This window comes from Vicia villosa, linkage group LG3, assembly GCF_029867415.1.
Source record: "Vicia villosa cultivar HV-30 ecotype Madison, WI linkage group LG3, Vvil1.0, whole genome shotgun sequence".
NCBI lineage: Eukaryota > Viridiplantae > Streptophyta > Magnoliopsida > Fabales > Fabaceae > Vicia > Vicia villosa.
Window position 1 is genome coordinate 38,672,393 of NC_081182.1, and position 17,409 is coordinate 38,689,801.

The 17,409-nt window shown below is 32.5% G+C and overlaps 1 long non-coding RNA gene across 1 annotated transcript; it reads right to left on the minus strand.

Annotated features, from left to right (window-relative positions):
* Positions 1-15,622: 15,622 nt before the first annotated feature.
* LOC131655457 (uncharacterized) lies at positions 15,623-16,303 on the minus strand. Its single transcript, XR_009299772.1, has 2 exons — positions 16,143-16,303; positions 15,623-16,025 (listed from the first exon to the last, which is right to left on the minus strand). It is a non-coding gene; the product is annotated as an uncharacterized LOC131655457 (long non-coding RNA).
* Positions 16,304-17,409: the final 1,106 nt, after the last annotated feature.

Consider the following 17,409-nt stretch of genomic DNA (forward strand, 5'->3'; position numbering starts at 1 on the left):
CATTGGTTGGTCTATGTGGATGATGAGCATGTTATGGTTGATACATGCATTTCATAATCATTATGTGGCTGATCCTTGACGATGGTGGATCAGTGGTAGCTAATTCCCATTGTGTGGAATTAATGAGTGGGTGTCGCCGTATCCATGACGATGGTGGATCGGTGAGATGGGTTCGTCCCATGATTGGTACCACATGCATGTAGTTGCATTGCATTAGGTGTTTGATATATTATAACATGAATGGAAGTTGTCCAATGTTATAATATTGTGTGTTTGGCCAATTGTTGTATTTGGTGTATGTGTGTATAGCCTGAATCTGATCATAACTGTAATTGGGTGAATAATATGTGATTGAATATTTTATTATTTATATCTTATAACATTGGTTAAATGTGAATGAGACTCACCCTTACTGTTGATTATTTTTCAGATTAAAGGTTAGCGGCTTGTGCTGGGTGAGGATAACTCGTAGAGTTACTTCGTTAGTACGGTTGTGTCGGTGTCATGCTCTGGTCTTGTAACACTGGGGGAACGTTTGTTTTAGAATTTGATTGATGGATTATTTCTTATGTTGGAATAATGTTTTGTTGGTTTAGATCGGTGAATTTGGATGTGAATCCCGATGTTTTATGTTATTCAGTTTTGAAGTATTTTCCGCTGTGTTAACATGATTACTGAATAATATCTTTTGAAGTTCCTCATAAGGCATGACATGGCTTAATGTTTTAAATATTTTGAAGTTGTAATACCCTTTTTATGTTTTACTCTGAATTTTATTTGTTATTCCGGGGGGTTTTAGAAGGGTGTTACAAACCACCTTAGTCTATACATTTGAATTAACATATTCTCCTTAATCTTTAGGTTTAACCAAATTCTATCATTCGTATTTGTATTCAAAGCCAACCTCTTTGTATCCCTAACTTCCATATCACCGAGATATTTAAATCCCTAACTCCTTCCTCCACTTTCAAATTGATATTTCTAAAAACCTCTCCATTCCACCATTTCATCTTATCTTTAATAAGACGAAATTTCTCTTTCAACATGAAATCCCCTCTACCCCTCACCTCCAACGCCTTCCATTCCTTTTCAATAAAAGGAACAAAGTCTTTATTAGAAAACCATTCTTTGCTAAACTTAAACGGTTTAGGACCCCAATCTTCTTTATCTACCTCCAACCACACCGGGCAATGATTCGAAACATCTTTAATGCCTATGAGTTGGCCAACCACTCCCCATAAGGAAACAATCTCATCAGACACTAGAAATCTATCGATCCTACTCTTTTCTCTCCCATCACCTCTATACTAACTAAACTTTTCCCCTTTGCAAGGAACATCTACAAGACCTCTCGCTTCAATAAAATCCAAGAATTTCCTTCTTTCCGAAGCATTACTATCCATTGACCTACTGTTGAAATTATATTGGAGTACTTTTAGTTTATCGTTTCCACAGGGATTGGTGCGATATCACCGCCGTTCTATAGTTTATATTGTCTTGAGTTAAAGTTACTTTGGGTTTAGTTTGGCAAAAGATCATTCACAAGTTTAGTAGCAAGGATTAAAATTATGAAAGTTCTAAGGTTATAAAGATGTATCAAGACTTGATTTCATCAACCTAATTTGTATGTCTTCAATTGATCATGCATATGAACTCATTATTAATCAATATTATCACGTATCGTTCGTCTATACAATTCGTGTCCGAAACGGTATAGCAAGTTTTACCGTGTTGTTCAACCAACGATTTCTCAACCGATCAAACAACACAAATAACGTTTATAAACCGATACAAAGTAAATATCAAACACTAGATCCATGTTTAGACATAGTCTTTGATAGATGATAAAGTTAGGTTAAGATAAAAACATTGTATTTTACAAACATTTAAACCCTAGAATCCAAGATAAAGCAAACATTATCATCTATATTGATTCATAACTTGTTCATATACAATAATCAAAAGGAAAACATACAAAGGAAAGGGAGATTACATCTTGTCTTGACACAAAAGATGAATTAGCTATCCCTTACCATGGTAGCTTGCACAAGAAGTAAGACAAAAAGATTAGATAGCATCAATCTTCAAAGGATCAAAGATTCAAGCTCTTAATCTTTATTTTTGAGTAAGAAATGGATGATAACTGATTTTCTCTCCTTAGGGTCGGTTTAGAGCAATGGCAAAAGAGAATGATCCAACAAAATATCTAAAAAGTGCTTTTATAAAAGTTTAGAAAGTGAAATCTCGCTAAGCGAGATATAGCTCGCTAAGCGAGATATAGATCGCTAAGCGATCCTACGAGAAAATAATTATTTTCCATTCAGTGGACCGCGCTAAGCGAGATAAATCTCGCTTAGCGAGCTTAAATGCCTTAAGCTACTGCCAAGAGTTCCAAAAAAGGGCCATAACGCACTGCAGAATGCGCTAAGCGAGCTTCCCAAAGGATTTCTTCACTTTTCTGACTTTTCAAGGGCTCAAAGCATCCTATAAGCTTCTTCCAACTTCACATTACTGCCACAAATCAAGAATCCTACAATTTTGAACACAAAAGTTAGGTATTCACATATTTACAAACTAAAACAAAAACTTACTATATTTAAGCTATTTTTATGCAAACTTGAATAAATACTTAGAGTTTGAGTTGTTAAGAACCACAAAATTAACCACAATTATATACATAAATTGGTCCCTAACAACTCTCCCCAACTTAAAACTTTGTTTATCCTTAAAAAAAACAAAAACAACAAAAAAAAAATAATGACCAATTCCAAGGAACACACAACTTCCACAAGGACAACAACTCAAAACCAGACACATATGGGTTGTTCAAATTCCAAAAGTACACAAAGATAAAATCCTACCATTACCATAATAATACCATGATAAAGAAACTAATCCTAGATACAAAGTATATGTCCACAATTCCTAAAGCAAAATAAGTTCAAGGATGAATCACAACCGACACAGTTCTCTAGTAAGAGAACAATATTGAGGATCCTAACACTCACACAACAATGACGCTAACATCCAGAATTAATTATGCATTGATCTAAATAACAATTATACAAAAAGCGTAAAAGCATGAATCACAAAGGACTTTTAAGGTTGTAACTTGGCTTGGTTAACAAGGAAGTGTCAAAACCTAAGAGATCATTCAATTTCAAAATTATGTCCACACATCCATACCACCAATTTCATTATTTCTTTGCTCAAGAGGCTAATCTTTATTTTAAGGGTAACTTGCTAATGATATACACAAAGCTCTTTGCTTTTTTTTTTCTTTTTCACTCTTGAGCAATCAATTATTTTCTTCTCCATACCAATACATCTTTTTATTCTCCCCAACTTGAATATCACAATCATAATATTAAGAATTCTCCATATTCCAAGGCAAAAAGGAAATCAATCCTAACCATATTCTGTGGCCGACTTAAAATGAAGTTGGGCTCAGTGGGTCCTAACCCAATCCCAGTGGCCCAACTTCATTTTAAGTCAGCCACAGACTTGTTCTCCCTCTTTTTCCTTCTATTTTCAAACGATAATCTCTCTCCCTCTTCTCCTTTTCAAAACCCTAGTTTCCATTGTTGAAGTTTGGAGCTTTATTAATCTCTTTTGTGTAAACAGAACTTCTGTACCAATCTCCAGCAAGGTATGTTATGTGTTACTCTTTCTCTATTCTAATTGTATTTGTAGGATAGTTTAATTAGGGTTTCTAGTTAAATTCTTCACTTTGTTTATTTAGGATAGATTGTAGGTTAGATTGTGTAGTTTACTTCCTTGATTGTTGAAGTTGTAATCTTTAAGCTTTTGTGAACCATACATTCCATCCCTGTGTGGTTTAAGTAGAGGAATAAGGGGCCATTGAGTGATGGGTGCGAGTGGCTCTGTTCTGCAGAACAGAGAAATGCTGGAATCGTGAGCTCGCTAAAGCCAGAATTATTGCACTTAACGAGCAGGCCTGGGACTTGAATTTTGTTTTTTTATTCTGTTTTGCAGCGTTGTGGTTCGTATGAAACCAACAAGGTAACGTTAATGAATAGTCTCATCATATACACCTCAAAAAAATGGAGTTACCGGAAGAAAGAATAGATTAATCACCAACATGGTAAGGAGCGTGTTGAAGGGGGCATTTTCCAAAAGATTTGTAGGGAGAAGCATTGTCCACAACGACTTTTTTTTTGAATAGGTGTCCAACAAAGAAACTCAAAAATATCATACCCATAAAAAATCATGGTCAAGATTCAAAAATGTATTTGAGGGTTTTTAGTTCAGTGGCATATAGAAATGTTCCAGATCAACTTGAAAGGAAGCTATAGGACAAAGGAGATCAAATAGTACTTGTGGGATATCACTCATCAGGTGGTTACAAACTATATGATGCTACAAACAAAAATACGGTAATCAATAGGGATGTGATTTTTGGGGAAATTAGGGACTGGAAGCAGGAGAACTCCAAGAGGTAGAAAATGTGAGGAGATCAGCAAAAAGGCAGGCCTACAAGATTGCTAGATTGTTAGTTGTTCCCAAATAATTAAGTAAACAATAATTGTGATCTTATACATTTTGCACTCATTGATGGATCTAAAGTGTGAAAATGAAACAGGCCTTGAGTAATTCAAAATGGATATGTGCGATGAAGGAAGAGCTAGAGTCAATTGAGAAAAAAATACATGGTAACTAGTTGATCTACCTCAAGGAAAGAAGTTGATTGGCGTTAAAGGGGTGTACAAGGTGAAGGAGAATCTCAAAGGTGAAGTGATTAACCACAAGGTCAGATTAATGGCAAAGGGATTTTAGCAAAATTAAGGCACAAATTTTGGAGATGTGTTTGCACCGCTGGCTAGAATTGAAACCATTAGGATGGTTCTTGAAAATGCAAATAACAACAATTGGTCCATTAACAAAACGGATGTCAAATCTGCTTTTTTGAATGGTCAATTAAAAGAGGAAGTGTATGTAGCACAACCACCTGTTTTATTGTGAAAAATGAAGAATCCACATTCTATAGGTTGAGAAAGGCGTTGTATGGCCTGAAGCAAGAACCTAGAGCTTAGAATAACATAAGTCTCTATGTTTATGATTTATTGATTACGGGAAATAATGGAGGTTACATTATTGAATTCAAAAGTGGTATCATGAAGGAGTTTGAGATGATTGATCTTGGTCTCAAGACATATTTCCTTTGGAGCTTGAAAGTGATTTTGAGAGCTTTTGAACTTGTGTTGGAGCTAAAAATCAATTTCAACAAAAGCAACGTTTTAGGAGTTAATGTGAGTGATTGGATTATGCATTCGGCTACTTCGTTCCTCGCTTGCAAAAAAGGAATTTTCCCTTTTAAATTCCTAGGCATTTTGGTGGGTGCTAATCCTAGAAGAAAAAAGACTTGGAAGGATCTTATTTCCAACATCAAGAAGAGATTATCATCTTGGAAAGGGTGGAACATTTCTATTGTGGGAAGGTTGACCCTAATCAATTAGGTTCTTAACGCTATCCCTACTTTCTCCTTATCTTTCTTTAAAGCTCCGAAGAAGATCATTCAAGAGATAAGAGAGATACAAAGCAATTTTTTGTGGAGCGGTGACGCGAATAAAAGGAGTATTTTTGGGTTAGATGGGAGATAGTGTGCAAGTCAAAGGATAAAGGTGGTTTGGGGATTAGGGACGTGAGTGACATGAACAAAGCGCTTCTACTTAAATGGAAATGGCGTATTCTTACAGAGAAAGAAGCTATTTGGAGGAGATTCATTGATTTAAGGTATCATAATCCAAAACTCAAGGTGCAAGCGAATACCGGAGATATTCTTAGTAAAGACGACTCTATATGGTGGAGAGATGTCATGACTAACAATGTGAATATAGGAGGTTTTGAGGATGGCTTCTCAAGTTTTGTTAATTGTCGTTTGAGAAACGGTAAAAACATTCTTATTTGGGATAGTATTTGGTTGAGAAATCAAACAATTCGGACCTCTTTTCCAGATTTGTATGATTTATCAACCAATAAACTATCTTTGGTTGAGGAATTTTTGCAGGCACAGGGAGACGACCTTCGCTGGAACACGCAGTGGCTGTTTGGTTATTATTCTGTCTCTGTGCAGGGATCGGTTATGTCCGCGGCTGCTCTCAGCAGGGATCCCGTGCAGCGTCAATGGAGGGAGCTTCAAGCAAGGTTGCAGCCGGTTGCCTTGGACACCGAGGAAGAGGACGAGCATGTTTGGAAATTGAATGTCAATGGAGAGTTTAAGGTGTCTAATGTCACTATGCAGGTGGAGGAAGCCAAAGAATCTGCTTGGCCTCCAAACACTATCGGTTGGATGAAAGCTGTTTGGACTTTTAAAATTCCAATCTGAATGCAGGTTTTTTCTTGGAGACTATTGGCTGGGAAACTTCTTGCTAAAGACCAGTTGATCCGTAGGGGAGTCCCTAATATTTCTTCGTCCGCTTGCTTGTTTTTTAAGGAACATCCAGAGTCTCTAAATCACTTGATTTTCAAATGCTCGGTGGCAATAACAATATGGCGGAAAATTTTCGTTTGGTCGAGGGTTGATTCTTTGTTATCTTTAGCAGAGTTCATGGCTTTTGGTCCCATTCTTGAAAAGGTAAAGAGGGTTAGCATCAAAGATAAGAATTTCACCATTTGGATAGCAACAACATGGAGTCTTTGGTGTATGAGAAACACCATGGTGTTTGATAATATGCCTTATAGTTTTGATTGGGTCTATAACAATGTTATTTTTTCTTCTTGGAGGTGGTTGTACTCAAGCCAAGCTTTGTCCAATTTCGGTTTTTACGATTGGTACAAGGCTCCCTTAGTTGGCTTTTGATCCGTTTTTTAGGGTCGTTCTTTTTGTAAGGGTTGCACCCCTAGTGCGTTTTCTATATATCAATTGTTTATTGAAAAAAAAAAGGGTTGCATCGAGATGTTGAAAAAGTTTCAAATTGAATATTGTAATGTGGCCATTACACCTATAGAACCAAGGTAACAATCGTTAAAGAATGAAGACAAGCATGAAGTTAATTAAACACAATATAAGAGGTTGATTAGATCATTGTGCTACTTGTGAGTATATTCATATATAAGCCCAAGGCATCACACTTGGCAGCAATCAAAAGAACTCTTAGATACATCAAAGATTTAATTGGCTGCAGAATTCTGTTTCCCACAACTAATAATAAAGGCAGAAGCTTCAAATTACTCTATTATACCAACTTTTCCAAGTTTTTGTTAATTATCACATCTACCTTTCTTTACGTTGAGTACAAACCCATAATTGGTGGAATAACATTTTCTTACTTATGTGATGAAACAAGTTTATATGAATTGATGAAGTACTTTTAAAAATCATTAAAAACGTGTTGGGTTTTTTTTTATAAAAAAATAAATTAAAGGAATGCACACTTTTGTTAAACAAAACTTTTAAAGTTTGTTTAAAAAAATATTATAAATGAAAATTTAATTTAATTTATTTTTATAAAATATTACATTAGGTATTTTATCCTTTTATAATATATTTTTAAATATATAAATTTTAAAAAACTTACTTAAATTTGAAATTATTTTGAATAAAGTTTTATAAAAAATAATTTGAGCCATATTTTTTAAGAAAATTATGTGATTTTAAGTATGTTATAACCTTCAATAATATATATTTTTATTACATCAAAAAATATTCCGATAGATTTTTTTTCTGTTAGTTATGTTGTATCTTTACCCCTATCTTATATTTTTTCTGGCATCAATCCTAATACATTACGAAATAAATATCATATCACTTGATAATTATGCTCAAAATCAAAGCTTAAACAACAAAATAGAAACTAAAAACATATTAGGATTAATTGAAATAAATCAAGACACACTGGTAACTATTGGTAACTATAACTAAAAGGAGAGAAAAGTACCGTATAAAGTGAAACTAATGAAAGATACATGATGTGTACAAAAAGCACACCAAAGAACAACAAAGTGAAGGAAAAATAAACAGAAAAATGATCGGAAAAACAAGACAAAAAACCAGAACTAGCAATTAAAGAAACATAAATAAAGTTGTACGTTCATCTAATCTTCGGTGGGTCTCAGACAGAGGCATTTCGTGGGCCTTGACGGGGGGACTATACCATGTTGATAACCACTAGCAATACACATCTGTCTGCAAACGGCATTACGATATTCACTCGTTCCTTCTGTTTCTATCACCATCTCTGCATTCATCCATCAATTGGAAATTATGTTTAACACAAAAGAATATATTAAAATTAAAATTGCACTGATTTGCTAGAAAGGATGAAGAAGACTTACTAGAAAAAAAGGAGAATAAGCGAAGTAAAAAACAACATAAAATATGTCTTGTTCATGATTACCAGAACACTCAATACAATCTTTAGTTATCTATATATAAAGGTGGAGGGTGTCGACACTTACTTACTACTATGTTTTTTTGTTGTTGAAAGTTTTGACTTTTAAAGTCATTTAGTAGTTAGTGTTCCTGTGTTCCTTCAGTTATGAAATTAGTTACAAGTAATTTATTAGAAAGGTTGGAACACCCAAAATATATGCATCTCTTCTATATCATCTTACATATACTCCATGAATATAAAAATTAATTAGAAGTACACATGCCTAAAAAATGTAAAAATGTAATTGTTTTAAGCTAATTAAATAAATTTTATTTTTGTAAGAACTAAAATTGCTTGTAGAAATTTTTTGTAGAAACAACAAAATGCCACTTTGTAGTAAGAATGTAAAACAAGTTTTTTATGGTAATTTTGTGCCCATAAAAGATAAATAATTCAAAATATTTTTTTAAAAATATAATTTTTTTCTGATATAATGGAGGGTCTAAGCCCAAAAACAAGATGATTTTCTATAGTAAGACCCCTCCTTAGATGCTTCATCTTATGGAAAGGGATATGAGTGTTGATTTTATTGTTAAAAAATAGAATTTTTAATTTAAAATATTTCTGATGTGCAAGTGGCTATAAAATATGATCATTAATAACTAATAATAGTAGATGTGTTATTCAAGAGTATCCCTTGATTAGCTTTTAAAATCATATAGTTATAGTCAAAATATGTTACTTTTGTTAAAATATAATTAAGATTCAATTATTGCATAGCTTTCCTTTGTATTTAAGTTGTACTTCAAATTGCATTTGAGTTTCATTTTCAGAATAGAAAGTGTATAAATCCTTAAAGTTAATTACTATTGTAACAATGCTTCCATTTTGAGAAATAAAGTTTTGTAGAACAATTACCAATTGTTAATTGGTCTAGTGATGATTGATGCTAGATTTGGTAAGGAGAACCACGGTTCGATCCTCCGCAAATGCGATCGGGAGGGGGCTGGAACCACTTGATGCCAAAACTGACCCCAAACCAGACTAAATCGGTGGTAAAAAACCAAACAAAAAAAGGGGCAAAAAACCAAAAAAAAAAGGGCTGGAACTACTTGATGCCAAAACTGACCCCCAAACCAGACTAAATCGGTGGTAAAAATCAAAAAAAAAAAAGGGCAAAAAACCAAAAAAAAAAAGGGGCTGGAACTACTTGATGCCAAAACTGACCCCAAACCAGACTAAAAAAACCAAAAAAAAAAATCTGTAGAACAATTGTTGCGTGACTCTACCCCAACTTGATCACTTCCACTTGGGCTATAGTTTTTCTTCTTGAAAATCTATCTACAAGTTAGAAAAAGAGGGGAGTCTCCCGTCCATACAGGGGAAAAGAGCGACACTCATTATTCACAATGAATTTTTTAAAGGAGTTACAAACGGCAGAGACATTAGCTCGCCTTATCCAAAAGAAATTTTTTTTATTCAAAGCATAAACTTGTATATGTTTAGTCTTTGGTCTGGTCGGTGATCTCCCTTAATACTTCCACGTTTTTAAGATTTGTTTTGTTAATTCGTATGTGGATATTAGTGATGTAGTGTTTATGCATTTTGCCTCTTTGTATGTGACTTGTTGTATTTTAATCTTTAGACGAGGTCATCTCGATTATGTTATTATGATTCACCAAATATGAGTAAGCTATCACTAAATATGACTTATTATTTTTACGGTTTATCTTGAGATTAGAAACTCTATATGAGGGTGAAACTGGATGTATAGGTGTTGCCGGATATTACCATTAGAGACATAAAACAATCAAGCTATGTATTCATATTGAAATGGTAAAAATACAGAGGGATATATGGTTCCAAGGAAATAAACTTTAAAAATCATAATTTAGGAAATACTTTCAGTGGGACAATAGTCATTCATAATATAAGAAATGCACATAACTAGGTTAATGACCTGTTTGACCTATTGCCATACCTGAAATTTCAGGCCACGACCTCAACTTTACCTCCATGCCATTTTCAGCTCAAGCATTCTTTGGACTTGGTTCTTTTCGCATTTGATTCTCCTTCATGAAAGAAATATTTTGCTCAAAAAAATCACAAAACGCACAAGTGGGTTGTATTTGGCCTAAGCATGAACATGGTGACTCGACCCTTTGCATTTTGGTACATGACTTGAAATGAAAAACATGTGATTCTTTGCATGGGACCACTTTCACATGTGAAAACTTCTTTGGCTTGATGAAACGCATCCCACTAAGTGCAAAACGACCTATAATCACTCTGAAATCACTCATTCCATGCTCATTTTCACACGCTTGCAAAATCAGAAAATTCTAGAATGGATTCACATGATTGGGATCTGATTTCACACGTGCCTTGAACTCATTGCTTTTCCAATAAATAGAGCATCATTTCCCCTTCATTTGCAAGCTCGAATAGCCTTGAAAACTCAGCAGAAATCTCAACCTGATACCTCTAAAAATCATAAGTTGGTTTCTCAATTCAAGCTTGTTTTAACTTTAAATCATCACCCTGAAACCTTCATCGACATCATCTAAAGCTGTTTGAACCATTACAGAAGTTTTAAACACCTTGCAAGCACCAACTCAATTTCACAATTTTTCGACCTTGAAGCTTGTTAGGTACCAAATTGTGTTAATATGAAGTATAGTTTTTGGTACCTTTCGATTCATTTTATCACATATTTGTATTTATTCCCCGCTATTTTGATATAAATATTTGAAGTTTATTTAATCAAGTTTATATTTCCTATTAATCTATTTTGTAGGTAAATTTTATTGTAGGTTTGCCTTTTAGGTTGGGAACTTGGAGTTTGGAGAGTAGAAAGAGATTTCAAGAAAATATTAAATTTCTGCATGCTTCAAATTGCGTGACGCGCGGTTGCAGTGTCCTTGTAGTGCAATCTAGGACATTTTCAAGGCTTCTGACAGAATTTAGCGCAAGACCCATTAGGGCGATTTGATCATTTAATGAAGGCGCACGTAGCACACTATAGGGTGCAACACACGCTCTACGGGATTTAGATCCTCTATAAATAGGAGAGTCTAGATTTGTTTAGAGCTAACACATACTTTTGAGAGCTGAAATGACCTAAACCACTATTGCATTGAATAATGGAAGAATCAGAGCATCAATAGTCGAGAAATCACCTTTGATGCTTGCTCATCTTCTGCATCTTGTTGATTGTGAACCTACCATGTCCATGGATAGCTAAACAACTTCTGTATCAAGAAAAGATGTAATCTTCCTTTTCTTTTGTATGTTTTTTTTATTATTGCGTATGAACAAGTTATTAATCAATATAGATGATATTGTCTGCTTTATCTTGCATTTCTATGGTTTAAATGTTTGTGAAATACAACTTTTATATCTTCACCTAACTTTATCATCTATCAAAGACTAAGTCTAGAAATGGATTTAGTGTTTGATATTCACTTTGTATCGGTTTATAAATGTTATTTATATTGTTTAATCGGTTGAGAAATTGTTGGTTGAACAATACGGTAAAACTTGCTATACTGTGGCGAAAACGAATGAAATAGACGAACGATACGTGATAATAATGATTAGTAACGAGTTCATATGCATGATTATTGGAAGACATACAAATAAGGTTGATGAAATCAAATCTTGATACATTTAAAATTCTTAAAACCTTTCGTTATTTATTCTTTGTTACTAGAAACTTGTGAATGAAATTTGACAAAATAAAACCCATATTAAACTCTAGCTCACGGCACTATAAAGTGTAGAACAGCGATATATAAAATCTCATAAATCCCTGTGGAAACGATAATTAAAAAAGTACACCAAATATATTTTCAACAAAACTCACTTTGAACAGGTAGATACAAGCTGCTTCACTACAAAAGCAAGTTACTACTCTCTTCATCTTGGCTCATTGATTCAAAGCCATATGTTACTTGTCATTTATTCATTATATTAGTTATTTAATTTAACTTTGAAGAGGTAGAGTTCTTTGTGTTTTCTGCAAAATTCTCTATGCTTGGAGTGAACTAATGGCTCTATTGCAGAGAGACATGAACGATGAATGGAAACGTAGCTTGCACGTTTAATGTTTGAGCTTAAAACTCTAAATTCATAATTTACAAAATATGAGCTCATGTTTGAAGATGAAGTTGTCTTTGCGTGCTTCAGAGGGAAATTTGAATACCTAAGTCAATCAGAGCGTGATGACTAACCTAGCCGTTGGCATTTTTTATTTTCTTTTCTATTATAATTCTCTCTTTTTTTCATAATTCACAAAAATTATTTTATACCACATATGTTTTTTTTTCCAAATTTTTAAAATTATTTTTAGCATTTTTACTATTTTCACTTTATTTTCTTTTTAATTGTTTTTAAACAATTTATTTTAACCTTTTTGAAACTTTTTTTAGTCCAACTTTTGAGATCAATTTATATGGAATATTTCTGACTTTCTCAAATTTTCTTGGACATTTCTTTAATGATTTAATGCATCTTTTTGTATTTTCCCTTTTATTTTCTTTTTAAAACCCTTTAAAATTGTTTTAAAACTCTTATTTTATCCTTTTCTCTTTATTTTAATGGTTGTTTGGTTCTCCTTTAGCTGACTTTAATCAATTATAGTGGATTGATGTTTTCATCTTGTTTAATTGGGCTTTGGAATGGTACTTTTGATTGATTGAACTTTCTTCATTTCAAATCTATTTTTAAATGATCATTTGATTATTGGTTTTACTTTGGATTGATGACAAGTTTATCTTAAGGTATCATGAAGAAGAATGATTGAAGTAATGATCCAATTCCATTGCCTAGTGTTGATCACTTCTCTTTCTCCATCTTTATAATACCAGACCTGACACTTACTATGCAGTTGGAATGGTGAGTAGGTTTATGAACAAACTAAAGTGATCAAGTTATCAAACTACTGTTAGGATTCAGAGGTATATTAAGGAGACTCTGAAGTATGGAGTTTTGTTCCCTTCTGGTGTTGAATGTGAGTCTGATCTAATGTGCTACTTAAAATGTGATTGGTGTGGTGATAGTGTTGACATAAGAAGTATTTCTAAATATTTTTTCAAATATCTTAAAAGTCTCATTTCTTGGTGCTACAAGAAGCAATCAGTGGTTCAGTTGTCAACATGTGAAACTGAATACATTACAAGTGTTTTGTATGTCTGTCAAGCAGTTTGGCTGATGAATTTGTTGCGGGATCTAAAGATCAAGGTGAGCAAGCTTATGCAGTTGATGATTGATAACAAATCTGCCATAAGCTTTGCTAAGAATCCAATGCTGCATGGGAGAAGCAAGCACATTGACACAAAGTTTTATTTTATGAGGAGCCAAGTCCATAATAAATGATGGAAGTTGTGCACTGTAGCACCAAGAAGCAACTTGCATATGTATTGACTAAAGTTGTCAAGACAGAATACTTTGTCAATTTTAAAAATGGAATTTGTGTTCTTGATTTTAGCTTTGAATGTGAATTAAGGGATGATGTTGAAGTGTAATTGAACATCCAGAGAGTATTACTTGATAGTTTATTTTGGGCCTTGTGTTGGACTTTAGTTAGTTTGGCCCAATATGAGTTTAGTATATATTGCATTTTGTGCTTTGCAATTGATAGCGTGTAGAATCATTCATTATAACCGTTTTCAATTTAGTAAAAATTAGTTACAATTTTTCTCTCTTCTTCCATCTTCACCTTGTTTTTTTTTAACCAATAAAAATCTTCATCTTGTTCATTGTTATCCAACCGGATTGATGTGTATAATAGAAACTACCTTTAGCCTCAATTTCAAAGCAATATGAAACTATTTTAATTAACTCTTTCCAAGCTTTTGTTAATCGTCACATCTACCTTTCTTCATGTTGAGTACAAACGCATAAATGATGGAATAATATTTTCTTACTTATGTGATGAACCAACTTTATATGAATTGATGAAGTACTTTCAAAAATCATTAAAAACAAAGTAAACACGGTTTTTTTTTTTTAAATTAAAGGAATGCACATTTTTGTTAAACAAAATTTTTTAAATTTGTTTAAAAAAATTATAAATGAAAATTTTGTTTAACTTATTTTTATAAAATATTACATTAGGTATTTTATCCTTTTATAACATATTTTTAAATATATAAATTTTTAAAAATTACTTAAAGTTGAAATTATTTTGAATAAAGTTTTATAAATATAATTTAAGACATATTTTTTAAAAAAATTATGTGATTTTAACTATGTTATAACCTTCAATAATATATATTTTTATTTCATCAAAATATATTTAGAAATTTTTTCCTATATTAGTTATGTTGTATCTTTGCCTCTATCTTATATTTTTTCGTGGCTTCAATCTAGAGATATAAATGGATATTCAAGGGGACGGATAATATGATATCCGTGTCCATTCCGTTGGATAAATATGATATTCATATCCGTCTCGTATCCATGGAGATATCAGTTAAACGGGTAATCTGCGAGAATTAAAGTATCCGTAGATATTTACAAATATCCATGGATAATATTATTTTTCTAAAATTATATTTTGGAAGAATAATTTTCAGTTCTTTTTAAAGGCACGAGACATTATTATGACATAACAATCATACAAATCTCTCTTATTTTAACAACAAAATTTTATCAAATTAATTTCCTTTATTTTTACCAAAGCATAATATCTCATATATTTCATTTTTAACAAAAAAAAAAGAATGATATTTTGATTATGAGTTATGGTGGAAGAACGGACGACGTAGCAGTATAAAATATGACACTAGTTGGAAGAGAAAAGAGTGATACTGGTTGGTTGGACGGTGAAATTGTTGAAGTGAGATATGTAGTATCTAAGAAGCTTAAATATGAAATGTTCAATAAGATTTGTATAGAATATAAATGTTTTCTTCAGAGAAAACTTCAAAAAAATATGTATATAAGGAGACAAGTTTTTTAGTTTTTTTAGTTGTAAAGATATATAGTGTATAATAAATTAATAATATTTAAGTAATTTTTATAATTTAGTAATGGATATGGATATTCACGGACAAGGTAACATTAAACTCATATTCATTTTCATTAATAAACAGGTATGTAAATATCCATTTATTTTATCTGTGAATATCTATTAAACTATACGCCCCGTATCCGTGACAGATTTTATCTACACATATCCGCGGGTATGGATATTTTTGTCATCCATACTTCAATCTTAATACATTACGAAATAAAGATCATGTCACTTGATAATTATGCTCAAAATCAAAGGTTAAACAACCACATAGAAATTGAAAACATATTAAGATTAATTGAAATAAATCAAGACACACTGGTAACTATAATTAAAAGGGGAGCAAAGTATCATACAGAGAGAAACTAATGAACCACACATAATGCGGACAAAAACCACACCAAAGAACAATAAAGTGAAGGAAAAAATAAAACAGAAAAGTGATCGAAAAAACAAGACAAAAAACCAGAACTAGCAATTAAAGAACCATAAACAAAGTTGTACGCTCATCTAATCTTTAGTGCGTCACGGCGGTGTCGCACAGATGCATCTTATAGGACTTGGATGACCATCAAAAAACAAGATTACACCATATGGATGACCTGCAACTTTACACATCTCTTTGCAAACGGCCTTACGATATTCATATGATCCTTCTGTTTCTATCACCATCTCTGCATTCATCCATCAATTAGACATCATGCATAACACAAAAAGAAATATATTAAAATTAAAATTGCATTGAACCATACAAAAATAAAACTTAATTAAAAAGGATGAAGAAGACTTACTTGAAAAAAGGAGAATGAACAAAATAAAAAACAACCTAAAGTGTATATTGTTCATGATTACCACACACTTAATACAATCTTCAGTTATCTATATATAAAGGTGGAGGGTGTAGACACTTACTTATTACTACTATGTTTTTTTTCTTTTTGAAAGTTTTGGCTTTTAACGTCATTTAGTAGTTAGTGTTCCTTCAATTATGAAACTAGTTACAAGTAATTTATTAAAACGGTTGGAATACCCCAAAATATATATGCACCTCTTCTACATCATCTTACATATACTCCATGAATATAAAAATTAATTAGAAGTACACATGGTTAAATAAAAATGAAAAAATGTAATAGTTTTAAGATAATTAAATAAAAGTGTAATAGTTTTAAGATAATTAAATAAATTTTATTTTTGTAAGAACTTATATTGCATGTAGAATTTTTTTTTTAGAAACAATAAAATGCCACTTTGTTGTAAGAATGTAAAACAAGTTTTTTTTTTTGTAATTTTGTGACCATAAAACATAAGTAATCTAAGAAGGTGCATCTCCATTGAAGGAGAAGAATCAACACATGAATTTATTTTCCGCGTATGCTTAGGATTGTACGGTAAGATAAATCAATCGCTAGCTAACCTTAACTCAAGATAAATAAAAATTCGAATCTAACACACTTCGCACACACCCACCTTTAGGGTAACCCTCTCGTCCGTTGCCTTTCGAATAATTAATAGTCAAGTCCCTCGAGCGTAGGGATACATTAGCATATGGTTCCTACGATTTAAAATCATCATAGTCCCTTCGGAATAAAGATCATAGTCCCTTCGAGTTTCCTACGATAAAATGACCTTGTCACTCGAGTTGCCTACGATAAATGATGATAGTCCCTTCAATTGTTAAGGTATCCTTACATGTTGCCTTTTATGACTATTCACATCCAATGCATATGTCTTCCTACCCTCTTTATGGTATGGATAGCCCCTATGACTATACGATGACCCTCAATGTCCTTTTACATCCAATGTATAGGACTACCTACTCCTATATGGTATGGATAGTACTATAGCTCAAGGAAAGTCTTTAGAATAGGAAAGACCTTACGAACTTAGGGTAGGTAACTCTTAAGTGCTTGCTCACAACAAATCAAATGCTTTTCACACTTTGTTTTTTAACATTGCCTTTTCATACATTTTCAAAACTAAATTATTTTTCTAAACACACACGACACCTTTCAAATATTTCAAACAAATAAGTGAACTAAGTAATTAAGAGCCCAT